Genomic DNA, 23057 nt, shown 5'->3' with positions numbered 1-23057 from the left:
AATAAAGGTGCTGCCACAGAGAGGAAAAAAATTTTTGAAAATGCAGTCTGATGACATCAAAGGAGGTATTTACTTATTTCTTCATTTTGGGGTTCCCAGTTTTTACTGTTCCCATTTAGAGGCTACACAGTAGCTCCTATCATCTACTTAAAACCTAAATGTTTATCCTGTGAAAATAAATATCTGAATTATGCTATTGTAGGGAAATTTATATATAAATCAACATAATACGTCAATAGCAAAAGAATAGTTACTGAATCATTAATTGTAGCCATGAAAAATCTAGACATTGATAATAGTACCCTTTTCTTTACTTACATAATTGTTAAAATAAGCTCTACTCAGAAATGCAAATTATTTTGCAATGCAAATACAAAGCAAAAGTAGATGTTTTTCCAATGTATCAATGCTTTTTTAATATAACAGAAATAAAGATGTTATGTATAATATAATGATATATTTTGGGACAATGTTACATGAATACTTCTTAGTGAAATTGATGAAAACATGCATGCTATTAAAAATCAACTTAAAAAAACAAACTAAACTTAAAAAAATGTTATAGTTGTGACATACAACCACTAGGATATTTCTAGAAGTGGTATCATACTTAACACCCAACTTTGCCTTTTTCCACTTTCACACTTATAATCTTGTGTTCTGCCATGATCAAACAGTGTGCCCAAGGCTACTGCTTCTCTGAGATGGTATTTCTGGAAATGACCTTATAATACTATCAGAAATACTGCTGCCAACTTTGATAATAGTGGGCATCGAAAGGTCTAGGACTTTATTGTAGAGACAAGGCAAAGCTACGAGAAAATGTTAAAATTTAGAGTCTCTGAAGTTTTACCCCCCAAAAAAACGTACACGCAGTCACATACATGACTTCAAAAAAACTAACTTCCAGAGGTCAAGTTTATATTATATATATGACAGTACAATTTGTTGAATGATGTAAAAAGTTCTCTATGCCTTGTATGTGCCTCAGGTACTCAGAACCCAGAAGTTTCTCTGGAAACTTAAGACCAATAATCCGCCAATATTGATATTTTGGGATATCTGCATTATAATTTTTTTTCAGTGCCTGATTTCTGAAGGGCACCATAAATGCTTCTGAATTCTTTCTTAAAGTTTATGGATAAACTGAATGGTTGAAAATATCTTAAAAGTTGGTGAGTCAACTAGAGAGAACCTGGTGAAGAATGTTCACCTACTCAACATTTTCCATAACCAGCCTTAAGTCAAAAAATTGAAAAAGCAAAAACAATAGCTATTTGAGTCATTCTTCAGGGTGTCAGTCAGTGATAGAAGAAACCAGTGCCAATAAAGGACCCAAGATTAGTTGAGATTTCACTAAAAAATTTGGATTATAACAAATCCTTCAGGCTTAAATTAGGTAACAGGAACTGTCCCTTTCCATCATGGATTTAGACTACACGTTCCTTTATAGCAGGCATTTTATTTTCTTAATGATTACATCCCTGGCATCTAAGACATGGACATTCGATTCATATCAATTGAATTGATGAATGAGTGAATGAGTGAATGATTGAAGAAAGCAATTGAAATACTTTTTCAGTACGTCATCAAATTATAAGTACTTTACAGTTCTGCCTAGCAAAGCACGTTCTACTATAGAACATAATGTGAGAATAGAATGGGTAAAGATATAATAAATGTGATATTTGTTAAGAGATGCTCATTCAAAACAAATCTTTGCCTCAGAGGCAAATATGAGTCAAATTAGTTTTATCTTTTCACAGTGTTATAATTCAGATGTTGACTCTCAAGTGTTTCATTCTATTAAGGGAGCCCTCTTTATTTTTCTTAATCTTGCTGTAAATTTATATTGAAATTAAATAGTATACTTTTATCGAAAACAACTCTTGAGTGGAAAGCTATTGTGTGGATATTTTAGTAAAAGAGTGAAGAAATCTATGCTTGATTATTTATTTGTAGCTCTGTTAAATTATGTTAAAATAAATCAAGTAAGCCCACATAACTAGGCCTTAAAGATTACATGATTTTTATTTTTAGAGGAAAAACCCCTCATAAACCACAGTCCAATTATTCAATTTTGCTTACTAATTATGGAAACTTCTCATTTCTTGGCCTCAAGCAGTAGATGATACATCTCTGAAGGGTGACACAAAATCTGTCACCATCTACGGCTCATTTTATTCAATGTAAATATTTTTGGAAAACAAAATAAATAGTTTAGAAATTCCTACATTCAGTGTGGTTGATATATGCATCATTTCTGATATGTGAGCCTTCGTTCATACTGTCCTTTAGGTAAGGTTGTGGGCTGTGCTTTTTCTCCCCTAGGACAGTGAAAAACACAGAAAGGCATCAGTTGGAACATAATTATAAACATGTTTTCTCATAATAAAAGCTGGTGTTTAAGCTATCAATAAAATTAGAATTAAATTGGGCCAATAGCTTATATTTTTAGAACCATCATGTGAGAAATTGTATCTCTTTCTTTCCTACATGGCACAAAAGGAATATTGCAGCATAGCAAGTTGATATAAAGCTCCTTCCATGCTTTCTCAAGTGTCCTCTGAAGCAGCTCAAAATTCAGAGCCAAATTAGAATCTTCAAAAAATGTTTTAAATGTTTAAGATTATAGAGAGGATTGATGAGACCGTGTGTATGGAATTTTCTCCATGCATTCATAGAATCCTGTACTAACTAGAAGTGTTAAAACTTCAAGTTTCATAGCAAACATCACTTATAGGATGTGGAGCTCACACAGTTATTAGATTGGAGATAAAGACTTGAGGAAATGTTTTCACTTAAATACTAACCTAGGAAGACTGGCCCTATATTTATGGAGTAGTTATTCTTGCCATTTTGAGTTTTTTCAGTAGTCCTCACTGCATTGTTTTAAGAGCTTTATGAGAAGTTAGGAGCTTGCTAACTTAGGTCTTGAGAATATATTCGTGTACTCTAAACGCACTTTTCATGAAATCATACTTTTTATTTAACTATGTAGTTATTTAACAAGTATGAATTTAAAAGAAACTGATGACAGTGATTCCTTGTTTATTGTTATTGGTGGATAATATTGAAAACAATTTAAAATAAGTAAATTACTAGAATTTTTATCACCCTTCATGTCATGTATTACTTAACAAAACGAAACAAAACATTATTTTTAACTTTTTGAGGAACCTCCGTAATGTGTTCCAGAGTGGCTGCACCAGTTTGCATTTCCACCAACAGTGCAAGAGGGTTCCTCTTTCTCCACAGCCTCGCCAATGCCTGCTGTTTCTTGTGTTGTTGATTTTAGCCATTATGACAGGTGTGAGGTGATATCTGATTGTAGTTTTGATTTGTATTCCCTGGTGATGAGTGATGTTGAGTGTCTTTTCCTGTGTCTGTTGATGATATGGATGTCTTCTTTGGAAAAATGTTTATTTATGTCTTCTACCCATTTTTTAACTGGATTATTTGGTTATTATGGGTGGTGAGCTTGCTAAATTCTTTATAGATTTTGGATACTAACCCTTTATCAGCTATCTCATTTGCAAATAACTTCTCTCATTCCGTAGGTTGTCTTTTAGTTTCATTAATTGTTTCCTTCACTGTGCAGAAGCTTTTTTATTTTGATGTAGTATCAGTAGTTTGTTTTTGCTTTTGTTTCCTGTGCCTCAGGAGATGTATGTATCTAGTAAGAAATTATTATGGCCATTGTCAAAGAGGTTCCTGCCTGTGTTCTCTTCCAGGATTTTTATGATTTCATGTCTCACATTTAGGTGTTTAATCCATCTTCAATATTATATGTATATTAACTAGCTGGAATTTAAATGAAAATTTTAAAAACCATTTAATTATTTTGTGAAATCAAGGTGGGGAATATTTTGAGAATCGTGTTTAACTTGAAACAATAAATAATTTAAAAGATATAAATGTGAGACAAAATTAATAATATTTAATTAAAAGTCAGAAACAACTTCCTGACTGGGCATTTTTAAAAGAAGAATCATATATAAATATTTACAAGTTTAGATATTACTAAATAGAGGACCTGGATAAATACCAGTCTAATAATGTGTTGCCTTATAGTGATGTATTCTACAATACAGCAATAGAAGAGATTCAAGGGCTAGAATATTAACTTGTCAGATCCCATGTTTTGTAGAGTATAAACTACAATGCTTATGTAAGTAAGTATATTAAGCATCAAAATGACTAGACAAATCTTAAATAAAGGGTTATATATATGTGAATGAAGTCAATATAATTCTGCCTACTGCATGTTAGTTGAATTGGATGTTGAATGTTTTAACTTTAGGGAATATTTTAGACCATTTCAAGTCTTATAAAACTGAGAACATCAGCTAGATTTCCTAGATATAATTTCCCTTGTTAAACATAAACATAAACATAAATATAAATATAAATATAAATATAAATATAAATTTTTTTTCAGGATAAACAAAAGTTATTGAGCTGGGGGTGTCATGATAGGAGAAAGATCATACTATTAATATCAGCTGGATTATAAAATACATGGGTACACATGGGTACATCTCAGTGTCTTGTTATTTTTGTGCCCTGACTTCGTTTTATCTGTGGCATCTGTTACTACGTAACATATTCTCTTTCCTCTCACTAGACCCTGTACTTTGTGAAAATAAGAACCCCATCTTCTTTGTTCATTTCTGGATCCTCAGAACCTGGTATGTAGTAGGATTTGAAAAATATTTGTGGAATGAAATAATTGACATTAAAATTTATATAGATGCATTTATCAAAACATCTATGGTCTTACATAAATAGAAAAGATAGTGACACATGTTACTTCCAATGTTTGCCATAGTATTTCTCCCTTATGGTTCCTCTTGTTAGTTTATATTTATTGGTGTATGTGGATGACTTCATAGATCTTTTCATTTTTTGTTGTTGTTGTTTTCTTTTTTTTTTTTTGCATTTATAAAATACTTTAATCTTTCTTTTTTTTAATATGAAATTTATTGTCAAATTGGTTTCCATACAACACCCAGTGCCCATCCCAAAAGGTGCCCTCCTCAATATCCATCACCCACCCACCCCTCCCTCCCACCCCCCATCAACCCTCAGTTTGTTCTCAGTTTTTAAGAGTCTCTTATGCTTTGGCTCTCTCCCTCTCTAACCATTTTTTTTTTCTTCTTCCCCTCTCCCATGGACTTCTGTTAAGTTTCTCAGGATCCACATAAGAGTGAAAACATATGGTCTCTGTCTTAGATCTTTTCAAAGAAAACATAGATATTAGGAAACTCACAGAACATTAAATTTATAACTAGCTATTTAAAGACTAGAGTAGGGAACAAGAAAAGATACCCCAAGCTAAAAGGAATGTGTTTTATTTTCCACTGAATTTTAGTTAGCTAATAATAATTTATGAACAAAATTATAGACTCATCTCTAGGGTATGAGGTTCCTGGGTGTAGTGGTTCTATAAAGAGCAGCAGAATGACTTTCTTTTCAATATGTAGTCAAGGATTACCTTTAGTCTAGGTATTTCAATGAAGAATAAAATAATTCTTTAGTTTTGAAGAGGAAAGAGAAATGGTTAAAGAGACAGGCAGGTTTGGGACATTAGGTGATAAAATTTACTTTGATTTAAAAACTTACACAAAAAACATTTTCATGATTTTAGCTCACTAACTGCATCATTGATATTTAACACTTATTTATAAACAACCAAAGACTACCTACTAATAAATATATTTCTGATAGATAAATTTCTTTTACCTTTTGGTATAATCGTGTATTATTTGCGAGTATTTCAGATGCCATACGATAATTTTTTTAAACCTTGTAAATTGATTTTATGGATGAGACTAAAATCACATATTCTAATCTTGCTTCATTTAATAATTAAAAGCAAACTTCTGCTCCTCAGAACATATGGGTTCCTTAAGAATTCCTCAAGAATTGGTTTCACAAAATAGACAACTTAGCTAACAAATAGTGTGTCGTATTGATTTTATTGTATGAGAGTTTTCAGTTGCTTAGAATTATGCTCCAGTTAAAGAACTTTGAAAGTACCCACAAAATGAAACAACACAGTTTTATAAAACATAAAGTTTTAATTAATGTTCTATGGAAAAGACATTAGGCTATTTTTTTCCACTAAATTTACCTAATTCTTTACATTGAATTAATCAGGATTAATCAGATATTTTTGTGTCATGAAATATTTCCAGAATTATACACTGGAGGTAATGATAATCCTGGAGGTAGACATGGAATTCTGTGTTTTATAATGATATGTAGCATTAAAAATTGAAGTGGTAATTATTAGCTCTTTCCTTCAATTGCCTGAGCATCTAGACTAAAAGTGACATTTTTACCATAGTTATTTTGACAAATAACTCAATTCTTTTATTCATTTTGAACATAATTTTTACATAAGCAAATTTCTAAAACTTTTGGAGCCATAATTCAATTGTAATTTACTGGAGAGAGATGTCATTTTAGAATACACATTCTCATGTTGCATCCATTTATTCATAACTTTTCAATCCCCCACATGGCTAATATCCTTGTTCTAGATTATTTTTCTTCTTGTCCTTTATAAGTGAACTGGACATCTATGGAACTCAAGCTTACACGCCTTTTGTCAACACACACGTTCTAGCTTAAAATATCTGTATGAGATCTTTAATTCCCTGATCATTATTATTATTATTTGTTTAGAGATGGTTTTTATCGCATTTAGACTTAATATTCCATACATAGCTACTTGGGCATCAATTTCAACCTTTAGAACTGTTAGCAGAAATACATAGGTCTTTGAAAACATGGGAAGCATTAAAGTGATGGGGACATTCTCGGCTGATATTTTAGTATTTGCCACAAATTTAGCTGGCAGTTACTTTAATTAAAAAAAAAAAAAAAGCTAGAGTAGAAAGTTATTCACCGGGAGGTAAGTGAAGACCACCAGGAATCGGCTAATAACTTATTCTTACATTAGACTGAACCTAGGTCAAAAAGGTAAGCATCTAGCTATTACACAGCCAACTTTATATCATTCAAGTCAAGCTTGAAAAAGCAGGTTTCAGATGTTGACTTTTGCTTTCCCCTGATATATGTGATCTTTGGAGGAGAAAAGGACAGCTTTAGGCTCTTGGTGCTGGCATTTTCATGTCTTTCTCAATACCGCAACCATGCTGTGTCCTTTGGAGATGTTCTTTTACTGGACTGCTCCCCAATGAAACTGGGTCTTGAAGTGTCAATGGTATCAAGAGAGATCATAGGATACCCCTCTAAATCTGCCTCTGGTTGATGTCAGTCCTGCTAGCCCTGTGGATTCTGGTCATAGCTGCCAACTTTCTCTTTGAAACTTCTTCCTTTTCATTATGTTTAGGTGCCTCTCAAGTCACCGAGCTTTGGTCCAGACTCAAAATCAAATTTCTTTTTTCTCGTCTCTCCCTGACTGATCTCAGAGATATTACAAAGCACATTAAATCTCCAAAGAGAGACAGCACTTAAAAGTGCTATTTCACTTTTGTGTTAACTCACAAAAGTCAGTATCTCTGACTGATCACCTATGAAAGAACCCTTAAAAAGAACAGTATCACATTAAAAATTTTTTAAAGCATTTTAAACTGCTCTTTGGGGTCTATCTTCTTTTAGACACTTCCACCTGATATAATGGTGGGGGTCGGTGGGTGGAAACTTGGTCTAAAAAATAATGATTAGCAAATTTAGGAAATTCTTTAAGTTTGGCTGGATACTTTTTGCTTTGTCAGAACTGTCAGTGCGTGCATTTCACCCTTCATTTGACCAGGTCCAATTACTTTATAAGAGTTTCTGTTTTTGAAAAACTGATTTCTTTTGTTGTTTTTTTTTGTCTCCAACAAAAGAAGTCATGGTAATACTAAAGGTAGACACAGAATTCTTTTTTCGTAAATGTAAAATTAAGAATATTAATTTATAACAGTTATACCATCTTGAAAAATGTTAGGAAAACTAAAAATTACATGATGGTGAGATTTTATCGAAGAGTGGGAGTCAGGTTAATCAGCTTGGCCAGAACATGGAAATGATCTAATAGTTGTTATAACTTACTTTGCTCTCAAAGAAGAAGATATTAACGTGAACATATTACCAAGAGGACTGAACATCTTGCCAAGCAGATAGAGCAAAGCTCAGAAAAATTAAGCTGGTCCAACCTTTCCAAAATCGTTTTTTTTTCAAATACTTATATGTAAGAGTGGAATCTATAAGGCTTTAACTAGATCTTATGGCACAGCGTGAAATACCAAGCAAAGGTACGAGATTAACAATCGTTTTTATTATGTCAAGGGAAAACAATAATTATCAGTCTCACATACCAGTAAGAATTGTCCATTTATATGTGGAATCTAAAATAAACAAAACAAACAACAAAGGGACACCTTATAGAAAAAGAGATCACACCTGCGGCCACCAGAAGCAGGGAGTGGAGGAAGGAGGAAGGGAAGGAAGGTCGTGAAAGGCACAAACTTCCACTAATAAGATAAATTAGTACCAAGGATGGAATGAGCAACATGATGATTCTGGTTACCACTGCTCTTTGATATACATGAAAGTTGGTAAGAGAGTAAATCCTAGGAGTTTTCATTCCAAGGAGAAAATCCCGCCCCCCCCCAATTTCTTGTATCTATATAAGATGATGGATGTTAACTTCCTGTGCTAATCGGTTTATAATATATATAAGTGAAATGTGTATGCTATATACTTGAAACTTATTCAGTAATGTATGTCAGCTGTAGCTCAATAAAACTGGGAAAAATTTTTGCTGAACTAAATTGGATAGAGTGCACCTGACATTACTTTTCTCTGCAATTTGATTGCTGTAGTCTGAGGTTGCTACACTAGACCCTGGGACTGACTCTCCAAATCAAGTGTTAGATGAATTCTTGATCTGCCCAGTGAATAATATTAGAAGCTTTTTGAAGAGTGCAACTGTCTTATACTTTTTGGGCTTATATTTTATATCAGAAATCCATCAGATATTACATCTACATATACTCAGTTGATAGCTTCTGTAAAGGAATTTCATGTAGAAATGCATGGAATGTGAGAAAATGTTTGTTTTTGTAAATAAATGATAGGAAATCAGATGTTTGATCTGTGTTGTCATGTGGGATCCATGAGCATATATATGAAACCATATTTTTGGTGTCTAGAATTAGGACTATGATTATAGGTGCTCAATAAATATTTGCTGAATGCTTGAATAAGAAAAAAAATCATAAAGGGCTGGGAAGTCACATATAGGTTTGATTTCCATAGAGTGTTTCTTATGACTTAAATTTCCCAAACTAGGCATGAGAATTTTAGGAACATTTATTTGATTTTAATTTTTGCAAATGGTGTGTATGTATGTGTGTGTATGTGTGATCTTCATTTTCTTATCTTTGTAAAGTGAACCTACTAAGAGGAGGAGGTCTAGAAACCAAATTTTGAAGTACCTGGTACCTTTAATGTGAAAAATAGCTACAAAGTATGATTTCCCCTCAACTAAGACTTTACGTATCGTCTTCCACATGGGAAAAGCAAACTATTAACTACAAAATATTCTTTCTTCGGTAGTTTTTATTACTGGCATCAAATTTATATTTCTTTTTCTTCCCCCTTGGGTTTTAAGCAACTGCTAGAACCCTTTATATCTTAAACTTTGAGGCAAATTGCATATAAGTATTTATATCCTGAAGAATAATTTTCAAACTTTTTATACTTTGGGATGGAAGAGATACTACATGTGAATCTGAGAACACTCTTGGAACTTACTAAGTTCTCATACATTGATATAGTACGAGGGTTTAGTTTATGATTCGATTTGCTCCAAGTCAGAGCATTTGACATTTTGATTTCAGATTTTACATATTGAAGTGTTGTTACAAATTCTACTTTCTAGCTTGTTCATTTGCACTGACTTTTTTTAGGTGAACAGGAGTGCACATCATTGACAGATTTTCCACATTTTGAGATAAGGTAAATTCAAAATCAAACTTAAATCTATGTTCTTAATTTTTTTAAAATCTATCGGGAGAGAGCACAATGGAGCACAAGCATTAGTATATCATATTGTAGACCAATTATAAATTGGTGCCCACTAAATAAATAGTTAACATCATTGGACAAATAATTTACTAGGCTTATAAATGCAAAAGGAATGCTTATCTAGTATGCTATTTAAAACGTACAGAGTTGACTTGTATGATGACCATAATGTCAGAGGAAGATAGAAATAGCTGTCACATAAACTTCTATAATTCCTAACTGGCAGACTGTTTGCTAAGTCCTCAATTTGAAAGAGTCATAAAATTAGATATATTCTTATAATGTTGTCCTCTTGGTTTTTCTAAAAGGGAATATACCGACATACTATCTAATAGTCTTCTGAAATATTTTACATTGTATGTGTATTTTAAGTTTTGAAAAAGTAATAGTTACTTTTTTCAGATATATTGAGTGAACTAATGCGAGCTTATGTTTCTAGCAAAAAAGCTGTCTTCACTAAAATTAGCGTGGTAATAGCCAACATTTTTTGAGCAACTGTTACATGTTAGATACTGCTTTATGCATCCACAGGTATAAACTTATTTAATACTTACAACAGTTCTGTGTGGTAAATACCATCATAAGATCATTTTGAACCTAAGGAAGTTGAGGTATAAAGTTGTAGAGAAAATTCCCACGGTTACACAGCTCCTATAGGTTGGATTCAAAACCAATGCCCTTAATCAATGATTTATATTACCTATAAAATATTTGCAGGACTTCTCATCTCTGTCCTGATCTGTATGGCTTTACTTAGTGTTGCTTTTCCAGAGGACAAACATTAAGATGAAACTGAAAATTTAGTTTATCATTTGCGATTTCTATTATTTTCTTATTACAAGATACAGGAAAATGTAAAGTCATTTCATAATTTTCTTGTTGTTTTTTGTGGTTTATTTAATTGCATCGAGATTTTTGGTCCTACACTGACCTAACTTAACAACTTAAATGGAGGCAAGCATACCCGAGAGAGGAAAGAAAGATTGATTGTACACACCTCATGACTACATGTATCTGTTCCCTAAAAAGTTGGTTTAAAGAAACGAAAATCCCAAATCTTAAGATATCTCTTAAAAACATTATAAGACATTTCAATTGAAAAGCTATGTTAAAACGTGAAAATTTTGGGTTAGCAAATTATTAGTTAGATTCTTATTAGTCACCGTCACAGACGCATAGTGTGACACACACTATAAGATCAAAAGGAAAAAAAAAACATTGTTTTATTATTTCCGTTTCGAAATCTACAAAGGAAGAAGTTGGGCTTGATGGGAGCTGAAGATGAACATCAGCTGCAGAGGGGAAAAGTGCTGAAATAAACAGAAGTTTTTTATCAGGTAGTGCATTAAGTTTCATGCAATAAACTAATTAACTAAAAAAAAAAAAAAAAGCAATTTACACAGATGCCCCGTCAAACACTACAGGGGAAGCACAGATGGGGCACTATCAAGTAGCATAATGCTCCAGTACTCATTTATAAAATCTGCATAATTCTTCCAAACATCTGAAGCCCTGTAAAGAAACACATGCTAAATTAAAAAAATATATATATTGCTCTAAATTCAAACACTCTTTTACATACTGCAATATATTTGAGTGGGTGAAGTTCTATTTGTGGGTAGTATTTGCCTCACATGCAGTAAAGTTTGGAGATGGAAACAAATGTACAGATACAGGGAATTCCCTGGAATAAGCAATATATCTGCCCGGTACCACAACACACACTGTGTTTTCAGCAATCATGCTCTACCTGGTTGAATCATTATAGGATATCTTGAGGAGTTGAACCATTCACTTGTTCGAAGACAGGTGTAAAATTCAGGAAATTTTATCTATGCTGTAGGAGAGATTTATTTTCTCCTTTTAAATGATTTTGTTTTTCAGGCTTCCAAAGCCCATTTTATTTAATTCGTATGGATGTTCCTTGTGTTATAATGCCTTTTGGACTGATGTTCAAAGCGAAAGCACCTAAATTTAATAATCACTGCTAAGTGCACCCGTGCATTTTCCTCTAATGATATTAGTGAGCAAATTTATATTGTTTTGCTTTATGCTTATCTTTTAAGGGTGTATTTTTGAAAATGACTCTAGTGCCCTGAGCGGTGTGTGGAACAAACATTAACTAAGTGCCTGACTCTTGTTTCTCTGACTTATGCCTCATCTTTTCTATGAAGATTCTTGATAGTCCTTTATGATTTTCTTGTTTTGCTTTTTAATTTTCACAATGGTGTAAGCCAACACATAAAATGCAAGAAGTGAAGTTTTGGGTTAAGGTTGGGGGCAGGGCACGAAAGCCTCTGTAAGCATTGTTTTCTTTTCCCCCCAATCTCTCTGCTACCTCTATTATAAAACATACAATATGCAATCTCATTGCCTTTGACCTTATTGGTTTCTCTTTCGCATGGGCACTAATAATTAATACAGAGCCACTGAGTGATACGAATATATTCTCTGTTGCATTGTCGAACATGCTAAATAATTTAAAACGCACAGAAGACTCTCTAATGCTTGGTGGGGGAGGAAAAACCATACCCATTTGGAAGGGGCAGGGGGTTGGGGGGTCTTTGCTTTTTTGTTTCTATTGAATGCTTTTCGGCTGTACAGCTGGAAAGGGCATTCCTATAGGACTTTAAAGGCAAAGTAGAAAAATGACATAAAAGCCTTGCTTGGATTTGATTGATGCACTCTCATATTTGAAGTTCACTCAGAGCTTTGTGCTAGAAGGCCTGGGTCACTCTATCCAGCACTCTAATGAGACTGTGTGTGAACACTTCCAGCTTTGTGGGCCTTGCTTTAATCAGAGATTGGAAAACACTCCTGACTGATAGGCTCCAGAATCAGATCTAAACAGAAAATAACATGCTCGATTTGGCCTCTGAAGGTGGGTTGAGCAAATCTTTGTGATGTATTGGAGCATTTGCTGAGTGCAAGTGCACGTGGGGTGGTTCCTATTTCTGTCGGCAAATACAAATTTTTCACTCAGCAGGCGTAATCAGAGCTAACTCGAGAGGAGAAATAACAAAAACTCAACAGCCCTTAGCAACTCAGCATGGCATAGAGGGATTTAAGACTTTAGCATTTTATCTCCATCAGTATGAAAATGTATGAGGAAATCTGAACTTTGAAAGTACAAATAAACACATTTAACACATTGCAAGCCACTGAAACCACTGGCTCTAGCTGGGCACTTTTAATTCTCCTTCTTTTGTTTAATCAATTGTTTATCAATTTCACTTAGGATTTTCAACTTTCATAAAACTTCTTTCCTAATTTGCACCGCGATCGTTTGGATGAGCAAGGAATAATCCAAGTAGTACCCCCTAATGAGTTACTGGTGCTTAGTGATAATCTGACGTTTAAAATGTTGTGCTAGATGCCAAAAGAGAGTGTCATTCACTGAGGGGCAGAAATTATCCTCATGTGTCATGAGAGATACTAGAAATCCCTGACAGTCACCATTCAAAGTCACCAGGGTCAGAGGTGCTTTTGGAACTCAGTTATAGAACTTATAATTGTTTAAAAATAATGCAATCATGAAAATAATCACAAAGGGTGCATACTTGATGCCTTGTTTACACAATTTTGATACAAATTCTCATTATTTTGTGATTTTCTTATCTTTGTTAATGTCATTTCTTGGAAGCAGTGATATAACAGAACTTATGATATCAAGGTTTAATATTGAACCTTATGTGCCTTTGTCATCATGTCTGATATATGACATCTTTCTTAGATAATGTTGATCTCAATCAACATTCTAATTACCAATGTTGCCCAAGCATTGATGGTGCTAAAATTCTACCAGAAAAGTAGTCATGTGTTTTATTATCCGAAGTTAGACACTTCTAAAATGAAAGAGCTCTATTATTAATGAGGCCAAGGGAACAAGTATACAATGGACCATACTGGGAAAACCAGGATGTATGGCACCTTACCTCCAGGAAACTTCTTACCTACAGGCCAATTCCTACAGGAAACTTTGTTTGAGTGATGTTAAATTCTTCTTGATAAATCTTAGAAGGATAATTTTTCCATAATGAAAATTTTACTTTTCATTTTTTTTGTGTGTGTACCTAGTCTTGAGTCAATTTGGTTTCCAACAGCACTCTAAAGTTACTTGATTCCACATTTTATAGATTTGTTAGCAATTAAGATTTTAGATATAGTCTTGTTTGAAAATTCTAAGGAAATGTTAGCAAGTGGCAAATACATGCTACATTACTTTTAATTACTATTCAGTCTAACTCCTGGAAGGACCAGAGTGATATGAGTGGTTAAAGGGATATTTTTTCTCTGACTTCTGGGCAATGAAAACATCATCTTTATCATAGAAGTGGGCATTAGACATCCAAATGAAGAGTGGGAAATTAATCTAATTCCATAGAACACAACCTGACTTGTTTTTTTTTTCAAGTTTATTTATTTATTTTGAGAGACAGAGAGCACAAGTGGGAGAAGGGCAGAGAGAAAAGGGGAGAGAGAATCTCAAGAAGGCTCCAAACCGTCAGTACAGAGCCCAATGTGAGGCTTGAACACACTAACAGCAAGATCACAACCTGAGCTGAAATCAAGAGTTGGATGCCTAATTGACTGAGCTCCTGAGGAGCCCCACACATCCTGACTTATGTTCAAAATCAATCTACCTTTCTCCTTAACCACTGGGGGTGTCTGTTATGAACCCAAAGAAATTGCCAGATCAAAGGATTCTACCCCCATAAAGGAGCCAAGGATGTACTGATGTCACAATTGTAAATTCTGGCATCAAATATTCTAGGAAAATCTTTACTTTCACTACTGCCTAGATACCCTCACCTACTCCCTGGGTCTGTTTTTCAGAATGCAAATGAATTCCTTGGCTTAGACTAAACTGTGCGCGCTCTCTCTCTCTCTCTCTCTCTCTATCTCTGCAACAGTATTTAAAAATAATAAACCTGAAACAAGAGAATCTTGTAAACCATCTAATCCCTTTGGCTTTCTTATTGTACAATTTGCGTAAATATTTGCATGTGTATGATAAAATAGTTTGTTGAATGAGTAAATAAATAGAACTAAATTAAAAGGTTAATGCAAACATTTCTATATATACCTAAATGAATAATTATACAAACACATTTGTAAATATTTTACTATTTCTTCCTAAAGAACGTTTAAAACTTTTTTATTTATTTTTGAGAGAGAGAGACAGAGAGACAGAGACAGAGAGACAGAGACAGAGAGAGAGTGAGAGAGAGAGAGAGAGAGAGAGAGAGAGAGAGAGAATCTAAAGCAGGCTCCAGGCTCTGAGCCGTCAACACAGAGTCCAATGTGGGGCTCAAACCCACAAACCAAGGGATCATGAGCCAAAGTCGGATGCTTAACTTACTGAAGCACCCAGGCGCCCCATAAAGAACTTTTTAAATTCAAATTGTCATTTATTCTAAAGTTGGAAAAAAGATTATAAGTTATTAAGTACACTCGCTGCAGTTCACTAGTTGGCAAGTATCTATGATTCTACATATGCCACAGTTGTTCTTATTTTTGGACTTTTTTGTTTTAAATAATTTTATGTAAAGTGTATGTAATTTCCTTGTAACTTGGAAAGAGTTAGTAAAATGAAAATGGTTACCAAAGAATCATGCTCTCAGTAAAATGAGGAAAAATTGATTACGTGTTGAGATATCATGGTGTTTAAGATCATAGAAGGTATATAGATGGGTAGACTTGTTTCTGTCATGTGCTTTTTTATGGTGTAATTTCAGTATATTTGGGGTTGTTGTCACGTGACATAAATGCTTTAAAAGTAGCAGGCAATAATCTGGTACGATTATTATTTGGTATAATATTATAATATTGTTTATATCCTTAACTACTCCTTTTTTCTTTTCTCTACCTCTAACCTAAGACTAATTTCTGTCCACTCTACCTTCTAAATAGCGGTCAGATAGAGCTGCTTCTCCCTGAATGCCTGTCACTGATTTCATAGTCTCCTACGTGAACCGCTTGCCTCCAGCTTCGTCACTTTTCAATCCATTCTCCACGTTGCGAGGATAAGCTTTCTAAAATTCAAATTTTTGACCATTCCCTGCTTACAGCTCTTTGAAAGCTCTCCACTACTCGGAGATAAAGCTACACTCTTAAAGTTACTGACAACTTCCTCTCCACCATGGTCCTTGCTGACCTATCACTCACACCAGTCTGTCGTTCCTCCAGTGTGCACCCCTGCTCATTTTCCCCCAACACTCTTTCTTTTGAATGCCTTCCCTTTTCCTTCTACATTAATTTAATTATTTCCATCTTTGAGGCTTGTTTTGCCACTCCTCCTGAAAACTTTCCATGATCTTTGAAGTCTGGGTAAGGTGTTCCTCTTTTCTGTGCCGGTAGTAACCTACACTCGCTTTATGATACGCATCCATTTATTTATTTGAACTCCTGCTGCATTGTAAGTTTCATAATGTTATTCACCTTTCTTTTCTTGTTCACAATAATAAACCAGGTTTAAGCGTGGTATCTGGTACATTGTAGGTGTTCAGAATTTGTCTGTTTATTTAATATGTGAAGCATCAGCCTCTATGAGAACAAATTGATATTAAAAACATATACATTTCCATCTTGTTAACCACACTTCCTTACACACTTCTAGGTAGAGATCTGGCTTCAAATACATGAAGTGATTTATAAACAAATTCATTATTTGATTTTGAATGTTGAGCCACCCATTCTTGTTATTTGTCTCCTTTATAAATATATTCTTACCTCTTTCTCACTTTCTCTCTCTGTCTCTTTCTCTCTTTGTCTCTGTCTCTGTCTCTCTGGTCCTGGCTGTGTTTCACAGTAAAACGAGTCACCAGTGAGTCACAGAACAAACAGTAGGCTTTTTCCATGAAATGTTGATAATAAATTCCAAAATCTTTGAAAGAAGAATGTTGACATGGATTCTCACCCCATATTGGTAGTCATTAACAGGTACATTTTCATTAACGCAGACTTCTCTGTAAAGAAAAAAAACATACTTCATGTAAGTTTATTGCTACTTCACTGTGAAGTGAATGTATACTCACCTAGCTATTAATTTTCTTTTACACCATTTTTAAGACCAGACAGCATTCTTTTTCTTCTCCCTCTCACACTTCTGGGTCTGAATCTTATGTGTCTGAACAATGGTTAGACATTTAATGTTATTAACATTTAACGTTAATGATTTGATTGTAATATTTTCCTCTCTGCAACTGTGACGTGATAAAGTTTATAATAGGAAAATATTTAATATATAATAAATAAATTTATTCCTTTTTATTCGAATTATTTTCAAATTCCTAAAATAAAGTGGAAATGGAAGAAATGAAACAGGAATAAATCTACTTATCTTAAAAAGGACGAAGTTAGAAGTAAAGAAAATCTCTAAATTCAGGTCAGTTTAAGAATTAAGAGAAAAAATCCTAAGGATTAAATAAGTTAATTGAAATATACATGAATAAATTGGCTAATATATTTAATCAGAAAGATCAAGTACCAAACATGTCAAGAGCCTTGAGACTAGTCTGGTTCATGTTGGACATACAGTTGACGCTGAACAAACACAGGAGGTGTGGCAACGCCACCCCCGCCCCCCACAAGATAGTCAGAAGTTATGTATACCTTTTGACTCCCTAAAACTTAAATATCAGTAGCTTACTGTTGACTGGAAGCCTTATGATAACATAAGCAGTTGATTAACACATATTTAGTATGTTATATGCCGTCTATACTCTATTATCTCAATGAAGTAAGCTAGAGAAAAGACAGTGTTACTGAGAAAATCATAAAGAAGAGAAAATACATTTGCAGTACTCTGTGTATACTTATTGAAAACAAATCCACATGTAGGTGCATCCGCGCAATTCACATCTGTGTTGTTCAAGGGTGGACTGTAATTTCCGAGTGTTTTATGTTTACTCACAGACCCAGTTCCCTTTCTCTTAATTTTTTATGGATTTGATGAATGGGAATGTTTCAGTAAAGTTTAATTAATATTCACATACGACTTGTCATTTTCTAACACATGACATCCTTTTTTCTGTGATGGGCACAGATGATAAGTGAAACATGTATCTTGAGTGAACAAAATGGTGCTGGTTCCGACAGTACAAGGGGGAAGCTACGTTTACTCGACCAGCTCATATTCCCCTCAAAATTGCATAACTGCATGACTGTGCCCTCTGAGTTCCAGGTAAATGTGTCTACTGCATTGGCACTTACACAGTTTGCACTATTACCTGCAGGTAGAATCCCAAGGATACATTAGAGGGCCAGACTAATAACTTTAAGATAGATTTTACTGAGTAGCCCAACAGTTGGTTTCTATCACAGGAAACAAAGAAACAGAGTTAATATACTCAACTCAAGCTCCCTCCGCTCTATTATTTAATTATATAAATACAAAATGTTTCACTACTGCTTCTGTTTGTATGAATGAAATCATACAAACTTGGGAAAAGTCAGGTGTTGATTTCTTACTACAACATCTACACGGAGTTTACTTACTTAGAACAAGTGCATCTTTCCACTTCACTTTAACTTGTGGAAATCTGACAAAATGAAACTCATTTTAACTAATGTTTTTAAAAGCATTTTATGTTTCTTTGTACTTTTTATAAAGAAATATCAGCTTTCTTTTTTTATTTACATTTTTTAATGTTTATTTATTTTTGAGAGAGAGATAGAAACAGAGCACCAGTTGAGAAGGAGCAGAAAGAGAGGGAGACACAGAATCCGAAGCAGGCTCCAGGCTTTGAGCTGTCAGCACGGTGACTATGGGGCTTGAACCCACCAGCTGCAAGATCATGACCTGAGTGGAAGTCAAGCTTAACCGACTGAGCCACCTAGGGCCCCCAAAATATCAGCTTTCTAGTAGCACTAATAGACATGTAATTTAAAATGTCCCAAACTGGTTTAGTTTTCAACTAAAAGTTCAAGATGTTTCCAGAGGTCAGACTAATTGTGATTGAATCATCTCCCTCCTTCCCCTAGACCATCCCTTTTAAAAAAGTGGCACTCTTCAGTAAATAATGTCATCATCGTGATAGAAGTTGCTCATGTGGGTTGAGAATAGTTTATTGCAAAGAGAACTTGATATTTGGTTGGTAAAGGAGTAGAGATTGGAATCAGAGGAAATCAATTTCAGTTTTCAGTACTTTGGTTCATGTCTTCTTAATGTTTTCTTTTTGTAAAATACAATTTGTTCTTAAAATCAGTATGCCTTATCTACCGTGTTGTACGTAAGGTGATACAGAAAAAACAAGCTAATAACAAATGAAAGAGCTGCTTATGTTTTTTTCCTTCTAAAATTCTAAATATTCCTACTTAAATATTATGCTGGCTTTTAAGGTACATTTTAAGTTCTCTCAATTTCAGGCAAATTGTGGAACGGATTTAGATTATGGTTACAAGGTATAAAAATATAGAAGAGGTAAAATAGAACTTATAATCGTTAAACTACCAAGAAGTCAAACTGAAAAAAGCCATTTCCTTTCCAAAGAAAAGAATCTCAATGTTTTTAAATCAAGGAGGAAAAAAAAAGCAAAGGTCTAACTGCCATGTAAACTCATTTTAAATGTCATGTCTTATTAGAACCTAATGATCAGAATGCCTATTTCCCCCTTTTGCTTGAGCTATCAAATTTGTCAAAATTTTATGATAATTCATCCCATCATTCCTTAGACATTTAAATGACAGACAGTCATGGTAAAGGGGGAAAAAGGATCTGTAATCCTACTCCTCATGTTAAAACTGCCTCCAGAGAGGTTTTAAAAATATTCCATATTATAGCATGTGGAGCCGCTCAACTTCTCAGTTCCACTTATGATTCCCTGCCTTTTTGGAAAATGACAATAAATTGGCTATCTACTATTCTTGACCTTGTGACTTCTGAACCATGGCTGACCAAATCTTTGCTGACTTGTTTAAGTCAGTAGCTCTAGTATCTCTTAGATCCTTTCCCAAAGGGTCCGAAGCTTTCTCTCTCCTGAACGGGTAAGCTCCCCCTCTAGTGTTCAGTGCTCATCAGATTATTCCTCCAACAAATAAGGGAACTGCCCGGTTTGGGGCTCCCTCTAGACAGACATAGCTTAGAGTGACATTTATAAGTGTTTAATAGCACAAAGAGGAAAAGGTATGCGTGAATTCTACATTTTGAAATATGTTCTTTCCTTTTTAAAGCGTCCCAACTGTTTGGTTCTGGAACTCTAGGAAGTGCTGTTTTGTGCGCCTTGCAGGCAGAATGTAGGCTGAAGAGATAGGATGATTTTGGAAACTATAAGATGACCCAGTAAAAGTGATCCTTTCTGTTGAGAAATTTGAAGCCTTGTTACAAATAAGGGACTTCTTACTGAAAGCTGACAACCCAGGAGCTCTTTATTTGCAGACCAACTACCAACAGAGGAGCAGGATTGGGGAGTATGGAGGGTTGAGCCTCCAGCATGTTTGTTTTTTTTTTTCTTTTATATAAGAATTTTGAGAAGGGCCAGTTAAAGAATTAAAACCCCTCGATTTTCTGTGAAAAAGAGCTTGGGTAAACAAGCTCCTGTACTCTACATGGCTTATTCTTCCTCTATCTGGAACAGAACCACTGGGCGGCAGGGCGGGGGGCGGGGGTGGGGAGTACAATGGATATTGGTGATAGTTTTAAAGTATGTTGGTCTCAGAGGTTAAAAGTTCAGCCACTTCATTAAATCTAGTGTTGAAACTTCAGTGAGACATAATCCAGAATTTATCATGAAGTTGAAAGTAAGAGAAAGAGAAAACAAAGAAGGAAAGATCAAACAAAAGAAGGGAAAAAGTAAAACAAAAATCTGAAATAGTCCCATGAGGTTAAAATTCCGCAGTTGGTTACCAAACTAAAACTTAGTAGGTTTATTTGTTTTTAATCATGGTACATAATTTTCAATTAAACAGAACAAAATTAGTCAGCAAATATACACCAACGTTTTTAAAGAAGGCCTAAAGAATTCTACTATTTAAGTAATTGCTTCGAAGTATGTTTCAGAGGATAGGATATAAATTGGAATAGATCATAGAATTCACTTAAAATTCAGGTTGGAAATAACATGAAGACATCAAATTAGCTTTGGCACTAATTGTCTGAATTTTGGGGAATAATGTAAGTCCTCAAGCAGTATTTTTCTTAATATAAGTGATTTCAAAAACATGCGTGGTTAATTTTATTCTTGTGTTATAAGTTAACATACATTTTTTAATGAAAGTACTAAGACCTTAAAAAGTGGTGAGAAATAAAGATGACCTCCCAAACTCGAGAGAGGAACTTCCTTTTAAAGTGTTCCATTTTAATATTCATGATCAAATGATCACTATTATCCTCATTATCACTAAGCATGTATCAAGTACCTACAAATCATATAAAACATATATCCTGTGAGATCCCAACTTACATTTTGTTTTGGTGTTGAATTATTATATGTTGGTGTAAGAAGTACATTAAGATATTTTCTAAAGTAAAATAAAGTATTCCTTAATAGTATTCCTTACTTTGTTGTTGTTTTCCTCTTTACTGGATCATTTTAAGTAGATTATTTAATGTAGCATAAGAATAATGTCTGCAGGGCCTGAAATGTTAGACCATCCTAAATTTTGGCTATTTTCATTTTTTTTTTGCTTCTGTGTTTTACTAAATTTCATTTTAGTGCTCTCTTTTAAAGTTGACTAAAGGGTCTTCTTAAAAAATCACCCTTCTTTCGTAAACTGATAGGATCAGGTGACTAGGGCCTATCTTTGGTCCAAGGAGTCCCTTTGAAGGTTTAAAGTCCTAATATGTTCCATAGTCCATTTAGTTTTGAACTTCTTAGATCAGACTGACAACTCATAGGATGACCATTTCCACCAGGTTTTCCAGGTGGACAGTCTGCTCTGAACTGGACTGAGATCACACACATTTGTCTCTGAATAGTTGTTTGACAGGAATATCCATCTATCACATGTCTCATACTAGATTGCATTATAAGACACACAGGATTAACTGGAAGCCAGCACAAATATATTACCGCCTTTATTTTTGCTCTCGTTGTTGTTGTTGTTTAGTTGCTGCTCCAAGTCACTGGTTTAGGTAAAGGTCAAACCATCAGTAAAATTCTAAAGTAAGTAGAATTACAAAGTAAATATAATACTATATAACAGGAAAGCTGACTTAAAAAAAAAATTAAGTGTTGATTTATTTTTGAGAGAGAGAGAGAGCGAGCCCCAAGTGTGGGGGCAGAGAGAGAGGAAGACACAGAATCCAAAGCAGGCTCCAGGCTCCAAGCTGTCAGCACAGAGCCTGACTTGGGGCCCAAACTCACGAACCAAGGGATCATGGCCTGGGCTGAAGTTGGATGCTTAACTGACTGAGCCACCCAGGTGCCCCGGGAAAGCTGACTTTTATGCAATTTTTATACTTCAAATTTAGTTGTACAAAAGTCACATCAAAATTTCTAGCATGGTGGAGGTCATGAGTTGGCTTGAGTAACTTTTAATTGCTAAGATTGTGTGGCGTCGTGAAGAACAGATGAAGGGGCCCCTATGTATCAAAGTGGTTATAGAAAAACAAATACAGAAAAACTGTGGAAAATTACAAAAATAAAAGCATGAAATAAAGTTAACTACACAGAACCCTGAGGGTCCTGGTAATTTGGAGTGACTCATAATAAGATTATACAATATACAAACTATAAAGGGACCTTATAGATGATCACATCTACTTTTCTCATTTGCCAAATCTCAGACCCAGGAAATGTAGAAAAATAAGTTGCTTACTTAATATCATGTGGCTACAAAATGGAGGAAAAAGCATTGGATCTCGGTCGTTGGGTCTCAGTGGCACTGCACCTTTTACCAAGTAAGCTTCGGTCATGCCCTGAAGGTAGGCAGGGGTGGTTTCATAGAAATAGAAAGAAAGTCATATTTTTGGAAAGTTTAGAATAGATGTGATTAGTCAAGGAGTTAGTAAATATTTAGAGACGGGTTAAGTTAAATGTTTGTTGGGAGTAAAAAGGTACTTGTTAAGC

General features: G+C 34.3%; 1 long non-coding RNA gene across 2 annotated transcripts in view; it reads left to right on the top strand.

Moving 5' to 3' along the window:
- The window catches only part of LOC128316123 (uncharacterized), a 237557-nt gene that overhangs the window by 23491 nt on the left and 191009 nt on the right, over positions 1-23057 (top strand). For both annotated transcript variants that reach the window (XR_008299706.1, XR_008299712.1), the window contains exon 2: positions 4628-4691. This is a non-coding gene — a long non-coding RNA (uncharacterized LOC128316123). The remainder of the gene's footprint in view (positions 1-4627; positions 4692-23057) is intronic.

Source organism: Acinonyx jubatus, chromosome A1 (genome assembly GCF_027475565.1).
Source record: "Acinonyx jubatus isolate Ajub_Pintada_27869175 chromosome A1, VMU_Ajub_asm_v1.0, whole genome shotgun sequence".
Taxonomy (NCBI): Eukaryota; Metazoa; Chordata; class Mammalia; order Carnivora; family Felidae; genus Acinonyx; species Acinonyx jubatus.
This window is presented reverse-complemented; position numbering and strand designations above follow the sequence as displayed.